Source organism: Hemitrygon akajei, chromosome 2 (genome assembly GCF_048418815.1).
Source record: "Hemitrygon akajei chromosome 2, sHemAka1.3, whole genome shotgun sequence".
Classification (NCBI taxonomy): domain Eukaryota; kingdom Metazoa; phylum Chordata; class Chondrichthyes; order Myliobatiformes; family Dasyatidae; genus Hemitrygon; species Hemitrygon akajei.
Window position 1 is genome coordinate 197,582,256 of NC_133125.1, and position 12,265 is coordinate 197,594,520.

General features: G+C 58.6%; 1 protein-coding gene across 1 annotated transcript in view; it reads left to right on the forward strand.

Annotated features, from left to right (window-relative positions):
* The first annotated feature begins 2,144 nt into the window (after positions 1 to 2,144).
* The window catches only part of LOC140738197 (uncharacterized), a 75,555-nt gene continuing 65,434 nt past the window's right edge, over positions 2,145 to 12,265 (forward strand). Inside the window, exon 1 of the mRNA XM_073065307.1 lies at positions 2,145 to 2,198. The gene's annotated coding sequence lies outside the window, so the exon portion shown is untranslated. The remainder of the gene's footprint in view (positions 2,199 to 12,265) is intronic.

Consider the following 12,265-nt stretch of genomic DNA (forward strand, 5'->3'; position numbering starts at 1 on the left):
AGATGTCAGGGGTAAGATTTTTATGCAGAGAATGGTGAATGAATGGAATGGGCTGCTGGTAACATCCATGTTAGAGAAATAGAGGGCTATGGGTAACCCTAGGTAATTTCTAAGGTAGGAAAATGTTCGGCACAGCTTTGTGGGTCAAAGGACCTTTATTATGCTGTAGGTTTTCTATGTTTCTAACCAGTTGGAAATCTGATGCTGGTGGAGAAGAAGCTGAGTGTGTGTCTTCAGGATGCTCTGCCTCCTCCCAGATGGCAACAATGAGAAGAGGGTGGAGAGGATCTTTCGTGAGGGATTCCACCTTCTCGAAGGTGCTGGGGAGTCGAGTGCCCATGTTGGAGCTGACTGAGTTAGCAGCCTTTTACTGTTGGCAGTGTTACGAAGGATGAACAGCTCTGATGGGCAGAAGGGTACAGAGTTGCCCACGTTCCCCCCCCCCCCCCCCCCCGGGAGAATCACAAACTGGTACTGTTACCATGCTGCTAATGAGAGAGAAAGAGAGTCAAAGGGAAAACATACTGGGACTGGAACATCTGCTTCAGATAAGGGAGAGATAACACCGGGAGAGAGAGACTTGTTCTTCCACCATATTATGACTCCTGAAAGACTCACGGCTCCGGAGAGGGCTGTTTACTTGTTCATTAAAATTCCTCAGTGGACAGCTGGAGTGGGCTGGTTTGATGGACTAAGCCATTCAAAACTGATTGACACCTGAGACCCCGTGAGTGGGGATAAAAGTGAGGTCTGGGGAGACACCCCTCAGACACACCAGGAGACACACAGGTGAGCACTGCTTAAGTGTTGGAACCCACGAGAAGGTGTGGGGCATCGGAGACTGAACGAAGGATCGGCCAGTTTAACTCACAGTGTTTATAGTGAGGCCAGTGGGGGCTTGTGTGTGTGTCCGCCCTTGTACACCACGGAAGAACGGTCTAGCTGAAGGACAGAGGGGTCATACCTGAATGGCCACAACACATCGACGGATCAAGAACGTAAAGGAAGGTTTGACTAACTGTAGCTGTCACTGTTTGCTCGCCCTCTCTCTCTCTCTCTCTCTCTCCAACGGTTACAACAAAAGAACCAACAACTACCTCAGCCTACATTAACTGAACTGAACTTTATACTTTCCCATGACAATTCATTATCCCCTAGACATCGATAGAGCTTGTTTATTATTGATTATTATTATACCCACACTTTTAGGTTTAGTATTGCTAATGTATATTATCTGTATATTTGCATTGTTGATATTGATTTGTATATTTTACTAATAAACACTGTTTTGAAAATAGTACCACCAGACTCCAATGGATACTTCTATCTTTGCTGGTAAGACACCCAGTTACGGGGTACGTAACAGGAGATTTAACAGTTCTGAGGATTTCAGAGCTGACCGTCAATGTCAAAGTCAAGTCTATTGTCATCTGCTCAAGTACCTTTATGTACTTGTGAAAAACTAACTTACAGCAACATCACAGGCGCGCAGCATCAGGCAAGCAATGTTAACAAACACAAATTAAAGATAAATCACTGTCAGTGTTTACAAGAAAGAACATATTTGGAACAAAACAAAACCTATTTTCGTACGAAGTGATCAAAGTGGTCGCAGCATTGCTGAACTGTAGTGATCAGGGATTGTTGAGCCAAATGGTTGAAGGGAAGTAAATGTCTGTGGACCTGGAGTGAGAACGGCGGGGAAGGATGTGAGTGTGATGCATTGGGTAGAACTTCTTATGTTGCTCTGCACTTGACCTGCTGTCCCAAACAGGGGTGCAGTTATAAATTATTGTATTGGACACTCAGGGTCATTCCATGAACAACAGATCAGAGATCTCAGAAAGGTGATGGAGCAGGTGCCCTCTCACCTTTGCTATGTGCTGGAGTTTCTGCTGGATGTTCTGTGGAGAATGCTGAGGTGCCTTAGAACCTGCCGTTGTAGGCAAAGCAAGTGGTGGTTTCAGTTGCTTTCTGGAGCCACACGTGGTCTAGTTATTGATGGGGAGTTTTGCAATGGATTAAAGTGCTTTTGTTTGCACAACATAGATGGTGCAACAATTGCGGTTGGAGTCATTAACAACCTTGTGTTGTTTTTCTTCTCATGCACTGGCTTTGGAAAGCACCAGCTGGTGACATCTGTCCGTATAAAAGGTCTCCGGACAAGCACGCACACAGACCAGCAAGTCAACACTAAGGTAAGGCGTATCGCTCATCATCTCAGCAGTAGAACTGCAGGATGTTAGAGGCAAGGGGTAATGCAGCATGTATCATTCATTCTCTTTCTTTGTCTCTCTCTCTCTCTCACACACACTTGTGCTTTTTCTCTAACTCACACCCTCTCACCTCGCCCTACCTCTCCATCTGTGTTACCATCTTCCTCTTGCTTTTCTCTCTCCCACTCTTCCCCAGTTCCTATCTCACTATTTCAGATCCCTCCCTTCCTTCTCTCCTCCTCAGCCCATTCCTTTCTCTCCTACTATCTCTCCCTGCCTCTGTCCCGCACTCTTCCCCTCTCCCTGCCTCTGTCCCGCACTCTTCCCCTCTCCCTGTCCTCCTCTCTTCCCCTCTCCCTGTCCTTCTCTCTTTCCCTCCCCCACTCTCCCCATCACTCTATCCATCCCACCCTTTTCTCTCTCTCCATATCCCCCCCTGTATCGCCCCTCCCACCTAGACTTACCCCACCCGAAGGGACTCAGTATCAGTAAAGCCTGGCACTGGAGATGTCGGTGAGTTGAAGGGCTAAGGCAGTGGATTAAACTGACCTCTCGCGGGTCGGCAGGCTGAGTAGCTGGACATCACGGTCAGTCGTGCTCATGTCCAAGTGACATCTGTGGTCAAAAGTCCTATTTCCATGGTTTCCGACAACACTCACTGGGGTGTTGTGAGTGCCGAACAGGTTTGGAAAATCGTGGAACAGGGTTTGAGAAGCCGTGGAGCAGGGTTTGAGAAGCCGTGAAGCAGGGTTTGGGAAGCCGTGGAGTTGGGTTTGGGAAGCCGTGGAACAGGGTTTGGGAAGCCGTGGAGCAGGGTTTGAGAAGCCGTGGAGCAGGGTTTGGGAAGCCGTGGAGCAGGGTTTGGGAAGCCGTGGAGCAGGGTTTGGGAAGCCGTGGAGCAGGGTTTGAGAAGCCGTGGAGCAGGGTTTGAGAAGCCGTGGAGCAGGGTTTGGGAAGCCGTGGAGTTGGGTTTGGGAAGCCGTGGAACAGGGTTTGAGAAGCCGTGGAGTTGGGTTTGGGAAGCCGTGGAACAGGGTTTGAGAAGCTGTGGAACAGGGTTTGGGAAGCTGTGGAACAGGGTTTGGGAAGCCGTTGAACAGGGTTTGGGAAGCCGTGGAGTTGGGTTTGAGAAGCCGTGGAGTTGGGTTTGAGAAGCTGTGGAACAGGGTTTGAGAAGCTGTGGAACAGGGTTTGGGAAGCTGTGGAACAGGGTTTGGGAAGCCGTGGAGCAGGGTTTGGGAAGCCGTGGAACAGGGTTTGAGAAGCCGTGGAGTTGGGTTTGGGAAGCCGTGGAGTTGGGTTTGAGAAGCTGTGGAACAGGGTTTGAGAAGCTGTGGAACAGGGTTTGGGAAGCCGTGGAACAGGGTTTGGGAAGCCGTGGAACAGGGTTTGAGAAGCCGTGGAGCAGGGTTTGGGAAGCCGTGGAGCAGGGTTTGAGAAGCCGTGGAACAGGGTTTGGGAAGCCGTGGAGTTGGGTTTGGGAAGCCGTGGAACAGGGTTTGAGAAGCCGTGGAACAGGGTTTGGGAAGCCGTGGAGCAGGGTTTGAGAAGCCGTGGAGCAGGGTTTGGGAAGCCGTGGAGTTGGGTTTGGGAAGCCGTGGAGCAGGGTTTGGGAAGCCGTGGAGCAGGGTTTGGGAAGCCGTGGAACAGGGTTTGAGAAGCCGTGGAGCAGGGTTTGGGAAGCCGTGGAGTTGGGTTTGGGAAGCCGTGCAGCAGGGTTTGGGAAGCCGTGGAACAGGGTTTGAGAAGCCGTGGAGCAGGGTTTGGGAAGCCGTGGAGTTGGGTTTGAGAAGCCGTGGAGCAGGGTTTGGGAAGCCGTGGAGTTGGGTTTGAGAAGCCGTGGAGCAGGGTTTGAGAAGCCGTGGAGCAGGGTTTGAGAAGCCGTGAAGCAGGGTTTGGGAAGCCGTGGAGTTGGGTTTGGGAAGCCGTGGAACAGGGTTTGAGAAGCCGTGGAGCAGGGTTTGAGAAGCCGTGAAGCAGGGTTTGGGAAGCCGTGGAGTTGGGTTTGGGAAGCCGTGGAACAGGGTTTGAGAAGCCGTGGAGCAGGGTTTGGGAAGCCGTGGAGCAGGGTTTGGGAAGCCGTGGAGTTGGGTTTGGGAAGCCGTGGAACAGGGTTTGAGAAGCCGTGAAGCAGGGTTTGGGAAGCCGTGGAGTTGGGTTTGGGAAGCCGTGGAACAGGGTTTGAGAAGCCGTGGAACAGGGTTTGGGAAGCCGTGGAACAGGGTTTGGGAAGCCGTGGAGCAGGGTTTGGGAAGCCGTGGAGCAGGGTTTGGGAAGCCGTGGAACTGGGTTTGGGAAGCCGTGGAGTTGGGTTTGGGAAGCCGTGGAGCAGGGTTTGAGAAGCCGTGGAGTTGGGTTTGGGAAGCCGTGGAACAGGGTTTGAGAAGCTGTGGAGTTGGGTTTGGGAAGCCGTGGAACAGGGTTTGGGAAGCCGTGGAGTTGGGTTTGGGAAGCCGTGGAACAGGGTTTGGGAAGCCGTGGAGTTGGGTTTGGGAAGCCGTGGAGTTGGGTTTGGGAAGCCGTGGAGTTGGGTTTGGGAAGCCGTGGAACTGGGTTTGGGAAGCCGTGGAGCAGGGTTTGGGAAGCCGTGGAGTTGGGTTTGGGAAGCCGTGGAGTTGGGTTTGGGAAGCCGTGGAGCAGGGTTTGGGAAGCCGTGGAACAGGGTTTGGGAAGCCGTGGAACTGGGTTTGGGAAGCCGTGGAGCAGGGTTTGAGAAGCTGTGGAGCAGGGTTTGGGAAGCCGTGGAACTGGGTTTGGGAAGCCGTGGAGCAGGGTTTGAGAAGCTGTGGAGCAGGGTTTGGGGTTGGGGAAGCTGTGGAGCGGGGTTGGGGAAGCTGTGGAGCGGGGTTTGGGAAGCTGTGCAGCGGGATTGGGGTTCGGGAAGCTGTGGAGCGGGGTTGGGGAAGCTGTGGAGCGGGGTTTGGGTTTTGGGAAGCTGTGCAGCGGGATTGGGGTTCGGGATGCTGTGGAGCGGGGTTTGGGGTTTGGGAAGCTGTGGAGCGGCGTTTGGGGTTTGGGGAAGCAGTGGAGCGGGATTGGGGTTCGGGAAGCTGTGGAGCGGGGTTGGGGAAGCTGTGGAGCGGGGTTTGGGGTTGGGGAAGCTGTGGAGCGGGGTTTGGGAAGCTGTGCAGCGGGGTTGGGGAAGCTGTGGAGCGGGGTTTGGGGTTGGGGAAGCTGTGGAGCGGTGTTTGGGGTTGGGGAAGCTGTGGAGCGGGGTTTGGGGTTGGGGAAGCTGTGGAGCGGTGTTTGGGGTTGGGGAAGCTGTGGAGCGGGGTTTGGGGTTGGGGAAGCTGTGGAGCGGTGTTTGGGGTTGGGGAAGCTGTGGAGCGGGGTTTGGGGTTGGGGAAGCTGTGGAGCGGTGTTTGGGGTTGGGGAAGCTGTGGAGCGGGGTTTGGGGTTGGGGAAGCTGTGGAGCGGTGTTTGGGGTTGGGGAAGCTGTGGAGCGGGATTCGGGAAGGTGTGCAGCGGGGTTTGGGAAGCTGTGGAGCGGGGTTTGGGAAGCTGTGGAGCGGGGTTTGGGGTTTGGGGAAGCTGTGGAGCGGGATTGGGGTTCGGGAAGCTGTGGAGCGGGGTTGGGGAAGCTGTGGAGCGGGGTTTGGGAAGCTGTGGAGCGGGGTTTGGGAAGCTGTGCAGCGGGGTTGGGGAAGCTGTGGAGCGGGGTTTGGGGTTGGGGAAGCTGTGGAGCGGTGTTTGGGGTTGGGGAAGCTGTGGAGCGGGGTTTGGGGTTGGGGAAGCTGTGGAGCGGTGTTTGGGGTTGGGGAAGCTGTGGAGCGGGGTTTGGGGTTGGGGAAGCTGTGGAGCGGTGTTTGGGGTTGGGGAAGCTGTGGAGCGGGATTCGGGAAGGTGTGCAGCGGGGTTTGGGAAGCTGTGGAGCGGGGTTTGGGAAGCTGTGGAGCGGGGTTTGGGGTTTGGGGAAGCTGTGGAGCGGGATTGGGGTTCGGGAAGCTGTGGAGCGGGGTTGGGGAAGCTGTGGAGCGGGGTTTGGGAAGCTGTGGAGCGGGGTTTGGGAAGCTGTGGAGCGGGGTTGGGGAAGCTGTGGAGCGGGGTTTGGGAAGCTGTGGAGCGGGGTTGGGGTTGGGGAAGCTGTGGAGCGGGGTTGGGGAAGCTGTGGAGCGGGGTTTGGGGAAGCTGTGGAGCGGGGTTGGGGAAGCTGTGGAGCGGGGTTGGGGAAGCTGTGGAGCGGGGTTGGGGAAGCTGTGGAGCGGGGTTTGGGGTTTGGGAAGCTGTGGAGCGGGGTTTGGGGTTTGGGAAGCTGTGGAGCGGGGTTGGGGAAGCTGTGGAGCGGGGTTTGGGGAAGCTGTGGAGCGGGGTTGGGGAAGCTGTGGAGCGGGGTTGGGGAAGCTGTGGAGCGGGGTTGGGGAAGCTGTGGAGCGGGGTTTTGGGTTCGGGAAGCTGTGGAGCGGGGTTCGGGAAGCTGTGGAGCGGGGATTGGGAAGCTGTGGAGCGGGGTTTGGGAAGCTGTGGAGCGGGGTTTGGGAAGCTGTGGAGCGGGGTTGGGGAAGCTGTGGAGCAGGGTTTGGGAAGCCGTTGAACAGGGTTTGGGAAGCCGTGGAGTTGGGTTTGAGAAGCCGTGGAGTTGGGTTTGAGAAGCTGTGGAACAGGGTTTGAGAAGCTGTGGAACAGGGTTTGGGAAGCTGTGGAACAGGGTTTGGGAAGCCGTGGAGCAGGGTTTGGGAAGCCGTGGAACAGGGTTTGAGAAGCCGTGGAGTTGGGTTTGGGAAGCCGTGGAGTTGGGTTTGAGAAGCTGTGGAACAGGGTTTGAGAAGCTGTGGAACAGGGTTTGGGAAGCCGTGGAACAGGGTTTGGGAAGCCGTGGAACAGGGTTTGAGAAGCCGTGGAGCAGGGTTTGGGAAGCCGTGGAGCAGGGTTTGAGAAGCCGTGGAACAGGGTTTGGGAAGCCGTGGAGTTGGGTTTGGGAAGCCGTGGAACAGGGTTTGAGAAGCCGTGGAACAGGGTTTGGGAAGCCGTGGAGCAGGGTTTGAGAAGCCGTGGAGCAGGGTTTGGGAAGCCGTGGAGTTGGGTTTGGGAAGCCGTGGAGCAGGGTTTGGGAAGCCGTGGAGCAGGGTTTGGGAAGCCGTGGAACAGGGTTTGAGAAGCCGTGGAGCAGGGTTTGGGAAGCCGTGGAGTTGGGTTTGGGAAGCCGTGCAGCAGGGTTTGGGAAGCCGTGGAACAGGGTTTGAGAAGCCGTGGAGCAGGGTTTGGGAAGCCGTGGAGTTGGGTTTGAGAAGCCGTGGAGCAGGGTTTGGGAAGCCGTGGAGTTGGGTTTGAGAAGCCGTGGAGCAGGGTTTGAGAAGCCGTGGAGCAGGGTTTGAGAAGCCGTGAAGCAGGGTTTGGGAAGCCGTGGAGTTGGGTTTGGGAAGCCGTGGAACAGGGTTTGAGAAGCCGTGGAGCAGGGTTTGAGAAGCCGTGAAGCAGGGTTTGGGAAGCCGTGGAGTTGGGTTTGGGAAGCCGTGGAACAGGGTTTGAGAAGCCGTGGAGCAGGGTTTGGGAAGCCGTGGAGCAGGGTTTGGGAAGCCGTGGAGTTGGGTTTGGGAAGCCGTGGAACAGGGTTTGAGAAGCCGTGAAGCAGGGTTTGGGAAGCCGTGGAGTTGGGTTTGGGAAGCCGTGGAACAGGGTTTGAGAAGCCGTGGAACAGGGTTTGGGAAGCCGTGGAACAGGGTTTGGGAAGCCGTGGAGCAGGGTTTGGGAAGCCGTGGAGCAGGGTTTGGGAAGCCGTGGAACTGGGTTTGGGAAGCCGTGGAGTTGGGTTTGGGAAGCCGTGGAGCAGGGTTTGAGAAGCCGTGGAGTTGGGTTTGGGAAGCCGTGGAACAGGGTTTGAGAAGCTGTGGAGTTGGGTTTGGGAAGCCGTGGAACAGGGTTTGGGAAGCCGTGGAGTTGGGTTTGGGAAGCCGTGGAACAGGGTTTGGGAAGCCGTGGAGTTGGGTTTGGGAAGCCGTGGAGTTGGGTTTGGGAAGCCGTGGAGTTGGGTTTGGGAAGCCGTGGAACTGGGTTTGGGAAGCCGTGGAGCAGGGTTTGGGAAGCCGTGGAGTTGGGTTTGGGAAGCCGTGGAGTTGGGTTTGGGAAGCCGTGGAGCAGGGTTTGGGAAGCCGTGGAACAGGGTTTGGGAAGCCGTGGAACTGGGTTTGGGAAGCCGTGGAGCAGGGTTTGAGAAGCTGTGGAGCAGGGTTTGGGAAGCCGTGGAACTGGGTTTGGGAAGCCGTGGAGCAGGGTTTGAGAAGCTGTGGAGCAGGGTTTGGGGTTGGGGAAGCTGTGGAGCGGGGTTGGGGAAGCTGTGGAGCGGGGTTTGGGAAGCTGTGCAGCGGGATTGGGGTTCGGGAAGCTGTGGAGCGGGGTTGGGGAAGCTGTGGAGCGGGGTTTGGGTTTTGGGAAGCTGTGCAGCGGGATTGGGGTTCGGGATGCTGTGGAGCGGGGTTTGGGGTTTGGGAAGCTGTGGAGCGGCGTTTGGGGTTTGGGGAAGCAGTGGAGCGGGATTGGGGTTCGGGAAGCTGTGGAGCGGGGTTGGGGAAGCTGTGGAGCGGGGTTTGGGGTTGGGGAAGCTGTGGAGCGGGGTTTGGGAAGCTGTGCAGCGGGGTTGGGGAAGCTGTGGAGCGGGGTTTGGGGTTGGGGAAGCTGTGGAGCGGTGTTTGGGGTTGGGGAAGCTGTGGAGCGGGGTTTGGGGTTGGGGAAGCTGTGGAGCGGTGTTTGGGGTTGGGGAAGCTGTGGAGCGGGGTTTGGGGTTGGGGAAGCTGTGGAGCGGTGTTTGGGGTTGGGGAAGCTGTGGAGCGGGGTTTGGGGTTGGGGAAGCTGTGGAGCGGTGTTTGGGGTTGGGGAAGCTGTGGAGCGGGGTTTGGGGTTGGGGAAGCTGTGGAGCGGTGTTTGGGGTTGGGGAAGCTGTGGAGCGGGATTCGGGAAGGTGTGCAGCGGGGTTTGGGAAGCTGTGGAGCGGGGTTTGGGAAGCTGTGGAGCGGGGTTTGGGGTTTGGGGAAGCTGTGGAGCGGGATTGGGGTTCGGGAAGCTGTGGAGCGGGGTTGGGGAAGCTGTGGAGCGGGGTTTGGGAAGCTGTGGAGCGGGGTTTGGGAAGCTGTGCAGCGGGGTTGGGGAAGCTGTGGAGCGGGGTTTGGGGTTGGGGAAGCTGTGGAGCGGTGTTTGGGGTTGGGGAAGCTGTGGAGCGGGGTTTGGGGTTGGGGAAGCTGTGGAGCGGTGTTTGGGGTTGGGGAAGCTGTGGAGCGGGGTTTGGGGTTGGGGAAGCTGTGGAGCGGTGTTTGGGGTTGGGGAAGCTGTGGAGCGGGATTCGGGAAGGTGTGCAGCGGGGTTTGGGAAGCTGTGGAGCGGGGTTTGGGAAGCTGTGGAGCGGGGTTTGGGGTTTGGGGAAGCTGTGGAGCGGGATTGGGGTTCGGGAAGCTGTGGAGCGGGGTTGGGGAAGCTGTGGAGCGGGGTTTGGGAAGCTGTGGAGCGGGGTTTGGGAAGCTGTGGAGCGGGGTTGGGGAAGCTGTGGAGCGGGGTTTGGGAAGCTGTGGAGCGGGGTTGGGGTTGGGGAAGCTGTGGAGCGGGGTTGGGGAAGCTGTGGAGCGGGGTTTGGGGAAGCTGTGGAGCGGGGTTGGGGAAGCTGTGGAGCGGGGTTGGGGAAGCTGTGGAGCGGGGTTGGGGAAGCTGTGGAGCGGGGTTTGGGGTTTGGGAAGCTGTGGAGCGGGGTTTGGGGTTTGGGAAGCTGTGGAGCGGGGTTGGGGAAGCTGTGGAGCGGGGTTTGGGGAAGCTGTGGAGCGGGGTTGGGGAAGCTGTGGAGCGGGGTTGGGGAAGCTGTGGAGCGGGGTTGGGGAAGCTGTGGAGCGGGGTTTTGGGTTCGGGAAGCTGTGGAGCGGGGTTCGGGAAGCTGTGGAGCGGGGATTGGGAAGCTGTGGAGCGGGGTTTGGGAAGCTGTGGAGCGGGGTTTGGGAAGCTGTGGAGCGGGGTTGGGGAAGCTGTGGAGCAGGGTTCGGGAAGCTGTGGAGCGGGATTGGGGTTCGGGAAGCTGTGGAGCGGGGTTGGGGTTGGGGATGCTGTGGAGCCGGGTAGGGGTTCGGGAAGCTGTGGAGCGGGGTTGGGGAAGCTGTGGAGCGGGGTTTGGGAAGCTGTGCAGCGGGATTGGGGTTCGGGAAGCTGTGGAGCGGGGTTTGGGGTTGGGGAAGCTGTGGAGCGGGGTTGGGGAAGCTGTGGAGCAGGGTTTGGGAAGCTGTGCAGCGGGATTGGGGTTCGGGAAGCTGTGGAGCGGGGTTGGGGAAGCTGTGGAGCGGGGTTTGGGAAGCTGTGCAGCGGGATTGGGGTTCGGGAAGCTGTGGAGCGGGGTTGGGGAAGCTGTGGAGCAGGGTTTGGGGTTCGGGAAGCTGTGTAGCGGGGTTTGGGGTTGGGGAAGCTGTGGAGCGGGGTTTGGGAAGCTGTGCAGCGGGGTTGGGGAAGCTGTGGAGCGGGGTTTGGGGTTGGGGAAGCTGTGGAGCGGTGTTTGGGGTTCGGGAAGCTGTGGAGCGGGATTCGGGAAGGTGTGGAGCGGGGTTGGGGAAGCTGTGGAGCGGGGTTGGGGTTTGGGAAGCTGTGGAGCGGGGTTTGGGGTTCGGGAAGCTGTGGAGCGGGGCTTGGGGTTGGGGAAGCTGTGGAGTGGGGTTTGGGGTTTGGGAAGCTGTGGAGCGGGGTTTGGGAAGCTGTGGAGCGGGGTTTGGGGTTGGGGAAGCTGTGGAGCGGGGTTTGGGGTTTGGGAAGCTGTGGAGCGGGGTTTGTTGTTCGGGAAGCTGTGGAGCGGGATTGGGGTTCGGGAAGCTGTGGAGCGGGGTTTGGGAAGCTGTGGAGCGGGGTTGGGGAAGCTGTGGAGCGGGGTTGGGGAAGCTGTGGAGCGGGTTTGGGGTTGGGGAAGCTGTGGAGCGGGGTTGGGGAAGCTGTGGAGCGGGGTTGGGGAAGCCGTGGAGCGGGGTTCGGAAAGCTGTGGAGTGGGGTTTGGGGTTCGGGAAGCTGTGGTGCGGGGTTTGGGAAGCTGTGGAGCGGGGTTGGGGAAGCCGTGGAGCGGGGTTGGGGAAGCTGTGGAGCGGGGTTTTGGGTTGGGGAAGCTGTGGAGCGGGATTCGGGAAGGTGTGGAGCGGGGTTTGGAGTTCGGGAAGCTGTGGAGCGGGGTTTGGAGTTCGGGAAGCTGTGGAGCGGGGTTTGGGGTTCGGGAAGCTGTGGAGCGGGGTTTGTGGTTTGGGAAGCTGTGGAGCGGGTTTTGGGGTTCGGGAAGCCATGGAGTGGGGTTTGGGAAGGGATGGAGCGGGGTTCGGGAAGCTGTGGAGCGGGGTTTGGGGTTCAGGAAGCCGTGGAGCGGGGTTTGGGGTTTGGAAAGCTGTGGAGCGTGGTTGGGGAAGCTGTGGAGCGGGATTGGTGTTCGGGAAGCTGTGGAGCGGGATTGGGGTTCGGGAAGCTGTGGAGCGGGGTTGGGGTTCGGGAACCTGTGGAGCGGGGTTCGGGAAGCTGTGCAGCGCGGTTGGGGAAGCTGTGGAGCGGGGTTTGGGGTCGGGGAAGCTGTGGAGCGGGATTCGGGAAGGTGTGTAGCGGGGTTGGGAAAGCTGTGGAGCGGGATTGGGGTTCGGGAAGCAGTGGAGTGGGGTTTGGGGTTCGGGAAGCTGTGGAGCGGGGTTTGGGGTCGGGGAAGCTGTGGAGCGGGATTCGGGAAGGTGTGTAGCGGGGTTGGGGAAGCTGTGGAGCAGAGTTTGGGAAGCTGTGGAGCGGGGTTCGGGAAGCTGTGGAGTGGGATTGGGGTTCGGGAAGCTGTGGAGCGGGGTTCGGGAAGCTGTGGAGCAGGATTCAGGAAGCTGTGGAGCGGGATTGGGGTTCGGGAAGCTGTGGAGCGGGGTTGGGGAAGCTGTGGAGCGGGGTTCGGGAAGCTGTGGAGCAGGGTTCAGGAAGCTGTGGAGCGGGATTGGGGTTCGGGAAGCTGTGGAGCGGGGTTGGGGAAGCTGTGGAGCGGGGTTTGGGGTTGGGGAAGCTGTGGAGCGGGGTTGGGGAAGCTGTGGAGCGGGGTTTGGGGTTGGGGAAGCTGTGGAGTGTGGTTTGGGAAGCTGTGGAGCGGGGTT